The 12,865-nt window shown below is 43.7% G+C and overlaps 1 pseudogene; it reads right to left on the reverse strand.

Annotated features, from left to right (window-relative positions):
- Positions 1-546: 546 nt before the first annotated feature.
- LOC141167293 (uncharacterized) lies at positions 547-12,615 on the reverse strand (annotated as a pseudogene).
- Between the last annotated feature and the right edge of the window lie 250 nt (positions 12,616-12,865).

The following is a 12,865-nucleotide window of genomic DNA, read 5'->3' on the forward strand; positions in this document are numbered from 1 at the left end:
TACGTCTGATGGCTCTTTTCCTGAAGCAATGTTGCTGGCAGCTGCGTGTCTCTCATCAGTCTATCGGTCTCTTTGCACTAATCAGTAAGATCTCGTGAGATCTTGCAAATTATTGTTGTTTCACCTGCAAAAGACTAGATATGCTAAAATAAATGCTAATAATTAACCTCTTCCAATTTTCCGTTGTTGCACTTTTGTTTTTTCCTTCCCTTCTTTTCAAGAGTTGCAATTTTTTATTTTTCACTTGAAAAAGACATATGAAGTCTTTATACAACTTTATACAAAAGAAGCTTTGATAGAAAATGTTAAGACTTCTCAGTCTGAACCTAAAAAGTTCTAAAAATCTGTAGACATCTCACCATAGAAATATTGGTTAACAGATACCACTTTAATCAAGTTATTTGCATACAAACATTACCTTTACAATATATTGCAAGTTGCAGTAATTGCATTATAAGCATTTTGAATCTAAATTGAAAAATACTATTAAAAAAAAAGAAATCTATATTTTTAACTCTGGAAAGGTGGACATATAATAACTTTTCACTAACTAGAATCTCCAGGATTTGGAGGAGCAGGGGATGGGGGAGGCAGCGGCGGAGGCAGCAGATGGTACAAGTGCAAATTTTGCATGTAAGGATAATGCAAGTTTTGGCTGGGCCAATTCATATTGGGTGCTGGCGACTGAGAAAATGCTTGCATAATACTATAATGTCCAAAGAAGTTTGGCATAGGGGCATGATAACCATTATTTGGAACTGGCACAGTATATTCTTGTGTATTAGCATTATGATAAGTATATGATGGCTGAATCATATCATAGTTACATAGTTACATAGTTACATAGTTTATAAGGCCGAAAAAAGACAAGCGTCCATCCAGTTCAGCCTATTTCTTGTGCACTGCAGCTATTCCGCAGCGTTGATCCAGGGGAAGGCAAAAAAAAAAACATGCGGTATAGGCCAATTTACATCATTGAGGAAAAATTCACTTCCCGACTCCAATCTGGCAGTCAGATTAAATCCCTGGATTAATTAACTATCACTAAGCATAAGATGTAATTTTATTGTTCTCAAGAAAGGCGTCCAGGCCTCTCTTGAACTCATTAAGTGAGTTGGACATCACCACTTCCTCTCCCAGAGAGTTCCAGAGTCTCACGGCTCTGACCGTAAAGAATCCCCTTCTATGCTGGTGCAGGAACCTCCTATCCTCCAGTGTGCCCCCTCGTCTTTGTCACCATCCTTGGTATAAACAGGTCATGGGAGAGATCTCTGTACTGCCCCCTGATGTATTTATACATGTTTATGAGGTCTCCCCTAAGCCTTCTCTTTTCCAACGTAAATAGGCCTAATTTTGACAACCTCTCTGGGTATTCTAGTCCCTCCATTTCCTTTATTACCTTAGTCGCCCTCCTTTGTACCCTCTCTAGCTCCAATATGTCTTTCCTGACCACCGGAGCCCTGAACTGTGCACAATATTCTAAGTGCGGCCTTACCAGCGCTTTATACAGAGGAAGAACAATGTTCTCATCATATGCCCCTATTCCTCTTCTGATGCATGCCATGACTCTATTTGCCTTCGCAGCTGCTGCCTGATACTGAGTTAGACAGTTATTATCATTAAGATTTTCTACAATAGCATCTCTAAGAAATCCTTCAAACAATTTACCCACAACAGACGTTAAGCTTACTGGTCTATAGTTCCCAGGGTCACTTTTAGACCCCTTTTTGAATATTGGTACCACATTTGCTTGGCGCTAGTCTAGTGGGACAGTCCCTGTCCATAAAGAGTGCTTGAATATAAGATACAGCGGTCTGTCTATCACATTACTTAATTCTTTTAGTACCCGGGGGTGTATGTCATCTGGGCCTGGTGACTTGTCTATTTTGATATTATTTAGGCGTTTCTGAACTTCCTCCTGGGTTAGGTGGGTGATATTTAGCGGAGGGTTTACTTTATCGCTCTACATTTCCTCCGATAAATAGTTTTCTTTTGTGAAAACAGTGGATAAGAAGCTATTGAGTAGGTTTTCTTTACCCTCATCGCCCTCTATGATTTTACCCAGGTTATTTTTCAATGGGCCAACTCCATCAGTTTTAATTCTTTTACTGTTTATATAGTTAAAGAACAGTTTGGGATTCGTTTTACTTTCCTTGGCAATTAGTCTCTCTGTCTCCTCTTTTGCTATTCTTATTTGTTTCTTACAGATTTTGTTTTTTTCCCTATAAGATATTAGCGCTTCCTCGCTGCCTTCTTGTTTAAGTTTACCGAAAGCCCTTTTTTTGCTTTTCATTGCCCTCTTGACTTCCTTATTTAGCCACATTGGCTTCCTCCTATTCCTAGCCATTTTATTCCCATAAGGTATGTACTAGTGTTGAGCCACCCCCGTAGTGTTCGGGTTCGGTTCGGTTCGTCGAACACCGGGATGTTCGAGGAACTGTTCGTCGAACTGTTCGTCGAACACCTTAGAACACCGTCGAACACCGTTAAAACCAATGGCAGGCAAACAAAAACACATAGAAACACATAGAAAACACCTGCAAAGGTGTCCAAAAGCTGACAAACTGCTCAGAAGACACTCTCTTTAAAAAAGCCGGCCGGCAAATTCAGCAGCGGCATACACCGGTACCCAACAATTTAGACAAGAAGGAATAGAGCATCACACATAGATTAGATAGATAGAAACATGTCAGTCACACATATAAGAAGCACAGTGACAGTGTTGGTTACTGCACTTGTCATTTAGTGTAAAGGATTTATTAAAAAAAATATTAGTGTTTTCATGCACCGTCTCTTTAAAAAAGCCGGCCGGCAATTCAGCATCTGTACCCGACAATTTAGAACAGAAAGAATAGAGCTTCACACATAGATTAGATAGATAGAAACATGTCAGTCACATATATAATAAGTACAGTGATAGTGTTGCTTACTGTACTTGTCATTTAGTGTAAAGGATTTATTTAAAAAAATAATAGTGTTTTCATGCACTGTCTCTTTAAAAAAGCCAGCCGGCAATTCAGCAGCGGTACCCGACAATTTAGAACAGAAAGATAGAGCATCACACATAGATTAGATAGATAGAAACATGTCAGTCACATATATATGAAGTACAGTGATAGTGTTGGTTACTGTACTTGTCATTTAGTATTAAAATAAAGGATTTATTATTAAAAAAATTGGCGTGGGGTTCCCCTTAATTTTAGGCTCTAGCGGAGGTTAAGCAGACGGCTGGGGCAGATGTTTGAAGCCTGGGAAGGGGGTAATACCCACGGAGCTTCCCAGGCTACTAATATCAGCCCCCAGCTGAATACATAGCCTTTACTAGCTATTAAAATGGGGGACCCCCCCAGAAAAATGACGTGGGGTCCCCCCTAATTTAATAGCTAGCAAAGGCTAGGCAGACAGCTGGGGGCTGATATTAATAGCCCAGGAAGGGAGCCATGAATATTGGCCCCCTCCCAGGCTAGAAACACCAGCCGTCAGCCGCCCCAGAAATGGCGCATTCATAGGATGCGCCAATTCTGGCACTTAGCCTCGCTCTTCCACGCTGCCCTGGTGCGGTGGCAGGGGGTAATAGGGTTGGGGTTGATGTCAGCTTATAATGCCAGCTGACATCAAGCCCAGGTTAGTAATGGAGAGGCGTCTATAAGACACCCCCATTACTAACCCCATAGTCAAAGTTAAAAAAAACACAAACACCCAGAATAAAGTCCTTTAATTGAAATAAAGACACAATCCTTTATTGTTCTAAATTAAACCATACTTACCATCACGCCCATTCCAGCTGAAGCCAACGATCTCCTGCAATAAAAGAAAAATAATAAAGCAACCTCATCCTTACCTTTCCATGGTTCCCACGACAGCTTCAGCTCTGCTACATCGAGATGACAGGCTGGACCGCAGCAGAACGCTGCCATCCAGCCTGTCATCCCGCAGACACTGAGAAGCGCAGGCTTGCTTGCGCTGCTCAGCGTCTCTCTGTGACAACATCCAGATGAGCCGAGTTCATGTCCAATGAACTCGGCTCACCTCATGCACGTCACTGACAGCGTGGGAAAATTCTCACGCTGAAGCGCTGATTGCAGGAGAATTTTCCCACGCTGTCAGTGACGTGCAGGAGGTGAGCTGAGTTCATTGGACATGAGCTCACCTCATGCACATCACTGACAGCGTGGGAGAATTCTCCTGCACTCAGCACTTCAGCGTGAGAATTTTCCCACGCTGTCAGTGACGTGCATGAGGTGAGCCGAGTTCATTGGACATGACCTCGGCTCATCTGGATGCCGTCACAGCGAGACAGTGAGGAGCGCAAGCATGCCTGCGCTTCTCAGTGTCTGCGGGATGACAGACTGGATGGCAGCGTTCTGCTGCGGTCCAGCCAGTCATCTCGATGTAGCAGAGCTGAAGCTGTCGTGGGAACCATGGAAAGGTAAGGATGAGGTTGGTTTATTATTTTTCTTTTATTGCAGGAGATCGTTGGCTTCAGCTGGAATGGGTGTGATGGTAAGTATGGTTTAATTTAGAACAATAAAGAATTGTGTCTTTATTTCAATTAAAGGACTTTATTCTGGGTGTTGTGTTTTTTTTAAATACTTTACTAGAAATTCATGGCGGTCATGTCTAATACTGGCGTGACCCCATGAATTTTGGGCTTGGGGCCAGCTGATAATACCAAGCTGGCCCTAACCCCTTTATTACCCAGTGAGCCACCGCACCAGGGCCCTGGATGAGTTGGGTACAGCGCCAGAAGATGGCGCTTCTATGAACGCGCCATTTTCCGGGGTGGCTGCGGACTGCAATTTGTAGCGGGGGGGGGGCCCAGAAAGCTTGGGCCTCCCTGCGCTGCAGATTCCAGCCCCCAGCTGCCTAGTTGTACCTGGCTGGACACAAAAATAGGGCGAAGCCCCACTTCAATTTTTTTTAATTATTTCATGAAATTCATGAAATAATTAAGAAAAAAAGGGCTTCCCTATATTGTTGTGTCCGGCCAGGTACAAATAGGCAGCTGGTGGATGGGGGCAGCCCGTTCCTGCCTGCTGTACCTGGCTGGACACAAATATAGTGCGAAGCCCCACTTCAATTTTTTTTAATTATTTCATGAAATTCATGAAATAATTAAGAAAAAAAGGGCTTCCCTATATTGTTGTGTCCGGCCAGGTACAAATAGGCAGCTGGTGGATGGGGGCAGCCCGTTCCTGCCTGCTGTACCTGGCTGGACACAAATATAGTGCGAAGCCCCACTTCAATTTTTTTAAATTATTTCAGGAAATTCATGAAATAATTTAAAAAAAATTGACGTGGGGCTTCGCACTATATTTGTGTCCAGCCAGGTACAGCAGGCAGGAACGGGCTGCCCCCAACCACCAGCTGCCTATTTGTACCTGGCCGGACACAACAATATAGGGAAGCCCTTTTTTTCTTAATTATTTCATGAAATAATTTAAAGAAAATTGACGTGGGGCTTCGCCCTGTTTTTGTGTCCAGCCAGGTACAACTAGGCAGCTGGGGGCTGGAATCCGCAGCGCAGGGAGGCCCAAGCTTTCTGGGCCACCCCCGCTGCAAATTGCAGTCCGCAGCCACCCCGGAAAATGGCGCGTTCATAGAAGCGCCATCTTCTGGCGCTGTACCCAACTCATCCAGGGCCCTGATGCGGTGGCTCACTGGGTAATAAAGGGGTTAGGGCCAGCTTGGCATTATCAGCTGGCCCTAAGCCCGAAATTCATGGGGTCACGCCAATATTAGACATGACCACCATGAATTTCTAGTAAAGTATTTAAAAAAAACACAACACCCAGAAAAAAGTCCTTTAATTGAAATAAACACACAATTCTTTATTGTTCTAAATTAAACCATACTTACCATCACGCCCATTCCAGCTGAAGCCAACGATCTCCTGAAATAAAAGAAAAATAATAAAGCAACATCATCCTTACCTTTCCATGGTTCCCATGACAGCTTCAGCTCTGCTACATCGAGATGACAGGCTGGACCGCAGCAGAACGCTGCCATCCAGCCTGTCATCCCGCAGACACTGAGAAGCGCAGGCTTGCTTGCGCTCCACAGTGTCTCGCTGTGAGGGCATCCAGATGAGCCGAGTTAATGTCCAATGAACTCGGCTCACCTCATGCACGTCACTGACAGCGTGGGAAAATTCTCCTGCACTCAGCGCTTCAGCGTGGGAGAATTCTCACGCTGAAGCGCTGAGTGCAGGAGAATTCTCCCACGCTGTCAGTGACGTGCAGGAGGTGAGCTGAGTTCATTGGACATGAGCTCACCTTATGCACGTCACTGACAGCGTGGGAAAATTCTCCTGCACTCAGCGCTTCAGCGTGGGAGAATTCTCACGCTGAAGCGCTGAGTGCAGGAGAATTCTCCCACGCTGTCAGTGACGTGCAGGAGGTGAGCTGAGTTCATTGGACATGAGCTCACCTTATGCACGTCACTGACAGCGTGGGAAAATTCTCCTGCACTCAGCGCTTCAGCGTGGGAGAATTCTCACGCTGAAGCGCTGAGTGCAGGAGAATTCTCCCACGCTGTCAGTGACGTGCATGAGGTGAGCCGAGTTCATTGGATATGAACTCGGCTCATCTGGATGTCGTCACAGAGAGACGCTGAGCAGCGCAAGCAAGCCTGCGCTTCTCAGTGTCTGCGGGATGAGAGGCTGGATGGCAGCGTTCTGCTGCGGTCCAGCCTGTCATCTCGATGTAGCAGAGCTGAAGCTGTCGTGGGAACCATGGAAAGGTAAGGATGAGGTTGCTTAATTATTTTTCTTTTATTGCAGGAGATCGTTGGCTTCAGCTGGAATGGGCGTGACGGTAAGTATGGTTTAATTTAGAACAATAAAGGATTGTGTCTTTATTTCAATTAAAGGACTTTATTCTGGGTGTTTGTGTTTTTTTTAACTTTGACTATGGGGTTAGTAATGGGGGTGTCTTATAGACGCCTCTCCATTACTAACCTGGGCTTGATGTCAGCTGGCATTATAAGCTGACATCAACCCCAACCCTATTACCCCCTGCCACCGCACCAGGGCAGCGTGGAAGAGCGAGGCTAAGTGCCAGAATTGGCGCATCCTATGAATGCGCCATTTCTGGGGCGGCTGACGGCTGGTGTTTCTAGCCTGGGAGGGGGCCAATATTCATGGCTCCCTTCCTGGGCTATTAATATCAGCCCCCAGCTGTCTGCCTAGCCTTTGCTAGCTATTAAATTAGGGGGGACCCCACGTCATTTTTCTGGGGTGGTCCCCCATTTTAATAGCTAGTAAAGGCTATGTATTCAGCTGGGGGCTGATATTAGTAGCCTGGGAAGCTCCGTGGGTATTACCCCCTTCCCAGGCTTCAAACATCTGCCCCAGCCGTCTGCTTAACCTCCGCTAGAGCCTAAAATTAAGGGGAACCCCACGCCAATTTTTTTAATAATAAATCCTTTATTTTAATACTAAATGACAAGTACAGTAACCAACACTATCACTGTACTTCATATATATGTGGCTGACATGTTTCTATCTATCTAATCTATGTGTGAAGCTCTATTCTGTCTGTTATAAATTGTCGGGTACCGCTGCTGAATTGGCGGCCGGCTTTTTTAAAGAGACGGTGCACGAAAACACTATTATTTTTTTTGATAAATCCTTTACGCTAAATGACAAGTACAGTAAGCAGCACTTTCACTGTACTTCGTATATATGTGGCTGACATGTTTATGTCTATCTAATCTATGTGTGAAGCTCTATTCTTTCGGTTCTAAATTGTCGGGTACAGGTGTATGCCGCTGCTGAATTGCCGGCTTTTCATGTTTCACTGTTGGCACTGTTCCCATCGATTTGGGCAATCACTGTAATGCCACAACCACCATGGCTGTGGCATTACAGTGAGTGGCAGACAATCCCTGCATGATTGGTGCTCTAAATAGCGCCAGACATGCAGGACACGCTTTTGGTGCACGAACAGTTATCGAACATAACCTCGAACAGCCGAATTTTTTGCAAATCGTTCGGGTTCGTCGAACAACTCGAACACCGCCCAAAATAGCTCGAATTTGAGATTGGCGAACAGTTCTAGTCGAACACCGCTCATCTCTAGTATGTACCTTCTACAGTGACTATGTAGGACTGTTTTGAAAAGTTCCCATTTTCTATCCGTGCTCCTATTACTGAAGATACTATCCCAGTCTATAAGGTGAAGGGCATCTCTTAGCTGATCAAACTTTGCCCTCCTGAAGTTCAGTGTTTTTGTGACTCCCTTGCTGGGCACCCTACTGAAGCACATGTGGAATTGTATAATGTTGTGGTCACTATTTCCCAGGTGCCCCCCGACCTGCACCTCAGTTATTCTGTCTGGCCTGTTAGTTAATATTAAGTCTAAAAGGGACGTCCCTCTAGTTGGTTCCTGCACAAGTTGTGACAAATAATTGTCTTTGATAATTGACAGAAACCTGTTTCCTTTCTGAGATCTACAGCTTTCGGTTTCCCAGTCTATATCGGGGTAGTTTAAGTCCCCCATAATAATCACCTCGTTATTTTTTGCTACTTCGTCTATTTGTCTCATTAATAGACTTTCCGTGGCTTCTGCTATATTTCGTGGTTTATAACAGACTCCTATGATAATTTTATTATTGTTTTTTGCCCCATGTATCTCCACCCATAAGGACTCGACCTCCTCATTTGCCTCCCATACATCCTCCCGTATTGTAGGCTTTAGACACGTCTTTACATATAGACAGACTCCACCCCCTTTCCAATTTCTTTGATCCCTTCTAAACAGATTGTTACCCTGTAAGTTAACTGCCCAGTCATAGCTTTCATCTAACCATGTCTCGGTTATTCCCACTATGTCATAGTTACCTGTAGATATTTCTGCTTCCAGTTCATCCATCTTGTTTGTCAGGCTTCTGACATTTGCTAGCACGCAGTTTACACGATTTTGTTTTGTTCCAATCTTCTCCCTGTGGATTGTATTAGAAATTTTCTTACCTCCCTTCCAAGTATCTTGTCTTGGACCTTCTTTGTCGCACTTCATATCTTTCATTAGTATGTTCTCTGGTTTCATGTTCGTGTCCGGCGTTTTTCTTCCCATCCCCTCTTCTTCTAGTTTAACGCCCTCCTGATGAGTGTTGCGAGTCTCCTGGCGAATGTGTGTTTCCCGGGTTTGTTGAGGTGTAGTCCGTCTCTGGCAAGGAGTCCGTCATAGAGGTAATTCACACCGTGGTCCAGGAATCCAAATCCTTGTTGTCTGCACCATCATCTCAGCCAGTTGTTCACATCAAGGATCCTGTTCCATCTCCTGACGTCATGCCCGTCTGCTGGAAGAATAGAAGAAAAACTACCTGCGCATCCAGTTCTTTTACTTTCTTCCCCAATGCTTCAAAGTCCTTGCAGATTGTCGGTAGGTCCTTCTTTGCCGTGTCATTGGTGCCAACATGTATCAGAAGAAATGGGTGGACATCCTTGGAACTGATGAGCTTCGGTATCCTATCGGTAACATCCTTGATCTTCGCCCCTGGGAGGCAGCATACTTCTCTTGCGGTTATTTTAAAGGAATAGAAGAATCCAAGTTATCTGTAAACAGAAAGATTGTGAGGGAATATTTAGCTAACATAAATGAGTTCAAGTCTCCAGGTCCAGATGAATTACACCCCAGAGTACTGAAGGAGATCGTAGAAGAAATTTTAGAACCACTCTCCATAATCTTTGAAAATTCTTGGAGAACAGGAGAAGTCCCAGAAGACTGGAGAAGAGCAAATGTTGTTCCTATCTTCAAAAAGGGGAAGAAGGTGGACCCAGGGAACTATAGGCCGGTGAGTCTGACTTCTATACCAGGAAAGATCTTTGAACAAATTATTAAACAACATGTATGTAAGTACCTGGATAAGAATGAAGTGATTAACCAGAGTCAGCATGGGTTTATAACTAACAAGTCATGTCAGACTAACTTAATTTCCTTCTATGACAGAATCACTGACTGGGTGGATCAGGGAAATGCTGTAGATATAGTATATCTTGACTTCAGCAAAGCATTTGACAAAGTATCTCACACCATCCTTATTGAAAAAATTACCAAGTATGCAATGGACCAGGCAACTGTTAGGTGGATTCATAACTGGCTTAGTGATCGGACTCAAAGGGTGATTGTAAATGGCTTCACATCCAGCTGGATGAATGTCTCAAGTGGGGTACCACAGGGCTCCGTCCTGGGACCTGTATTGTTCAACATCTTTATCAATGATTTAGATGAAGGAATTGAGGGTAAACTGATTAAATTTGCTGATGACACAAAGCTAGGAGGGATAGCTAATACTAGAGAAGAGAGAGAGAGGATTCAAAAAGACCTAAATAAACTGGAGCAGTGGGCAGCAACCAACAGAATGGTTTTTAACAGGGAAAAATGCAAAGTACTACATCTGGGCAATAAAAATGAAAAAAGCATATACAGAATGGGAGGAATAGAGCTAAGCAACAGTACATGTGAAAAAGACTTAGGTATACTAATAGATCATAGACTGAACATGAGTCAACAGTGTGATGCAGCAGCAAAAAAGGCAAATACAATTCTGGGATGTATTAACAGAAGCATACAGTCTAGATCACGTGAAGTCATTATTGGTCTTTACTCCTCTTTGGTCAGACCTCATCTGGAATACTGTGTACAGTTTTGGGCACCACATTTTAAAAAAGACATAGACAAACTGGAGCAAGTTCAGAGAAGAGCGACCAGAATGGTGACTGGTCTGCAAACCATGTCCTATGAGGAACGGTTGCAGGATTTGGGAATGTTTAGCTTGCAAAAAAGAAGACTGAGAGGAGACTTAATAGCTGTCTACAAATATGTCAAGGGCTGTCACATTGTAGAAGGATCATCTTTATTCTCATTTGCACAAGGAAAGACTAGAAGCAATGGGATAAAACTAAATGGGAGGAGACACAGATTAGATATTAGAAAAAACTTTTTGACAGTTAGGGTGATTAATGAGTGGAACAGGCTGCCACGAGAGGTGGTGAGTTCCCCTTCAATGGACGTCTTCAAACAGAGGCTGGACAGACATCTGTCTGAGATGATTTAGTGAATCCTGCTTTGAGCAGGGGGTTGGACCAGATGACCCAGGAGGTCCCTTCCAACTCTACCATTCTATGATTCTATGATTCTATGTCCCGTCTGCAGATAGCTGCTTCTGTTCCTCTCAGTAGTGAGTCTCCCACCACCACCACTCTTCTTCCCTTCTTGGCTGTCCTTTTTCTTGTCACTTCTGGGTGTTTCTGGGTGCTCTTTTCTTTTTTGCTTGCTGGTAGTGCCTCATCCTTAGGTGTGCCATCTTCGTCCTCCACAAGTCCTTGGAATCTGTTTCTCAGTTGTGTGGTTGGTGGTGTCTCCATGGTCTTTCCTGTCCTGGAAACCCTGAAAGGTAATATGGTTGTTGGTGGTATTGTCCATATGCATTTTCTTGTGCATGTGAACGCCGCCCTTGAGAGAAATGAGGTGTAGAACTATTTCTTGCATAATTTCTTGAAAATGTCTGAGCACCGGAGAACTGATTTGACACCTGGGCACTCGATGGCTTGTTCTGATCAAATTTTTGCTTCTTTTTTCCTGCGTTCTGAGGTTTTTTCTTCTGTTTTGCATCCCATTCCTTTTCATCATCACTGTATTCTATAACATCTACTGGTGGCTCTTGGCCATTTGTCCATGAAGTATCAGAACGTTTTTCTCTTTTCAGTACATCAGGAATTATATACTGTGTAAAGTCCTCCACAGACGGAGCAAAACACATGGTACTTTTTATCTGGATCCCGCAGGATTCAATGTGATCTTTACAATTAAAACGAACCACATAAAATGAATGTGGAACTGGTCCAAATATCTTAGAGCTCTTACCAACAGTGCTCCGATCCTCCTTAAAGACAATAGTGTCTTCATTTAATGGCAGAATGTCTCATAAAGATTCAATGATTACTAATTGCTCAATGACGCTGGAAACCATTCCAAATGACTTTAATTCAACATGGTCTGGTAGATTAATGGACAGCTCTTCAACTTCGGGTAACTCAGCCACCAGTAGCTCATCTTTAGTCTTCAAAGACACATCATTGTTTTCTTGTGGTTCTTGATCAAGTTGGAGCATTGAAGATAGAGAATATGAAGATGATGATGTAGAAGAGGAGGACGATGAATCGGAATCAGTGTCACTGTCTGATGAGGAGTCCTCTGAAGAACTATCTCCATCCTCTATTTTAACATAATTTGGAGGACAATCATTTACAACACCCGCATTGTGGTCACTTATTGTGTGATTTTTGAAATGTAGGCCTTCCAGCTGTTCAGCTACCCCCATACCTTCCTGTGGTTCCAGGATACAAGGCAAAGGCTGAATCTGTGTATCCTCCTCAGTGACTTCAGATGCTGTGGACAAACACTGTACTACACCATTATCATGGGAAGAACCCTCTTCTTTGGGTACAGCTCGGGGCTCTTCATGTATATCATTACACTCGGACAGTGGTGAGTTGTCAGACATACATGCCTCGGTTATATAAGGCATTAAATGTTCTTCTCCGGGAAGGTGATTGTTTGCCAATACATGTGTAGGTTCTGCAGGTACAGACATTTCCTTCGGTGTTTCCATGTTATGCGCTCTCCTGTCCGGCCGGCAGCGCTCACTCCTCCAGCATAGCACTGGAGAATTCACTACATGCGTGCATCACACGCTGTCTGGCTTTGTAGTTTTGAAGGACACTATTCATTTTATCATACAATGTGCTAGAAAAAAGTGAAGCAATTTCCAAATGCAGTGAAATTGCAAAAATTCAAATCCTCCATTCTTTTTAGGATTTTGTTTTTACAGAATTCATTGGGTGGTAAAAAAAGACCTGGCA

This window comes from Phyllobates terribilis, unplaced genomic scaffold (genome assembly GCF_046119375.1).
Source record: "Phyllobates terribilis strain yellow unplaced genomic scaffold, ASM4611937v1 Scaffold_11__3_contigs__length_659146591, whole genome shotgun sequence".
Classification (NCBI taxonomy): Eukaryota; Metazoa; Chordata; class Amphibia; order Anura; family Dendrobatidae; genus Phyllobates; species Phyllobates terribilis.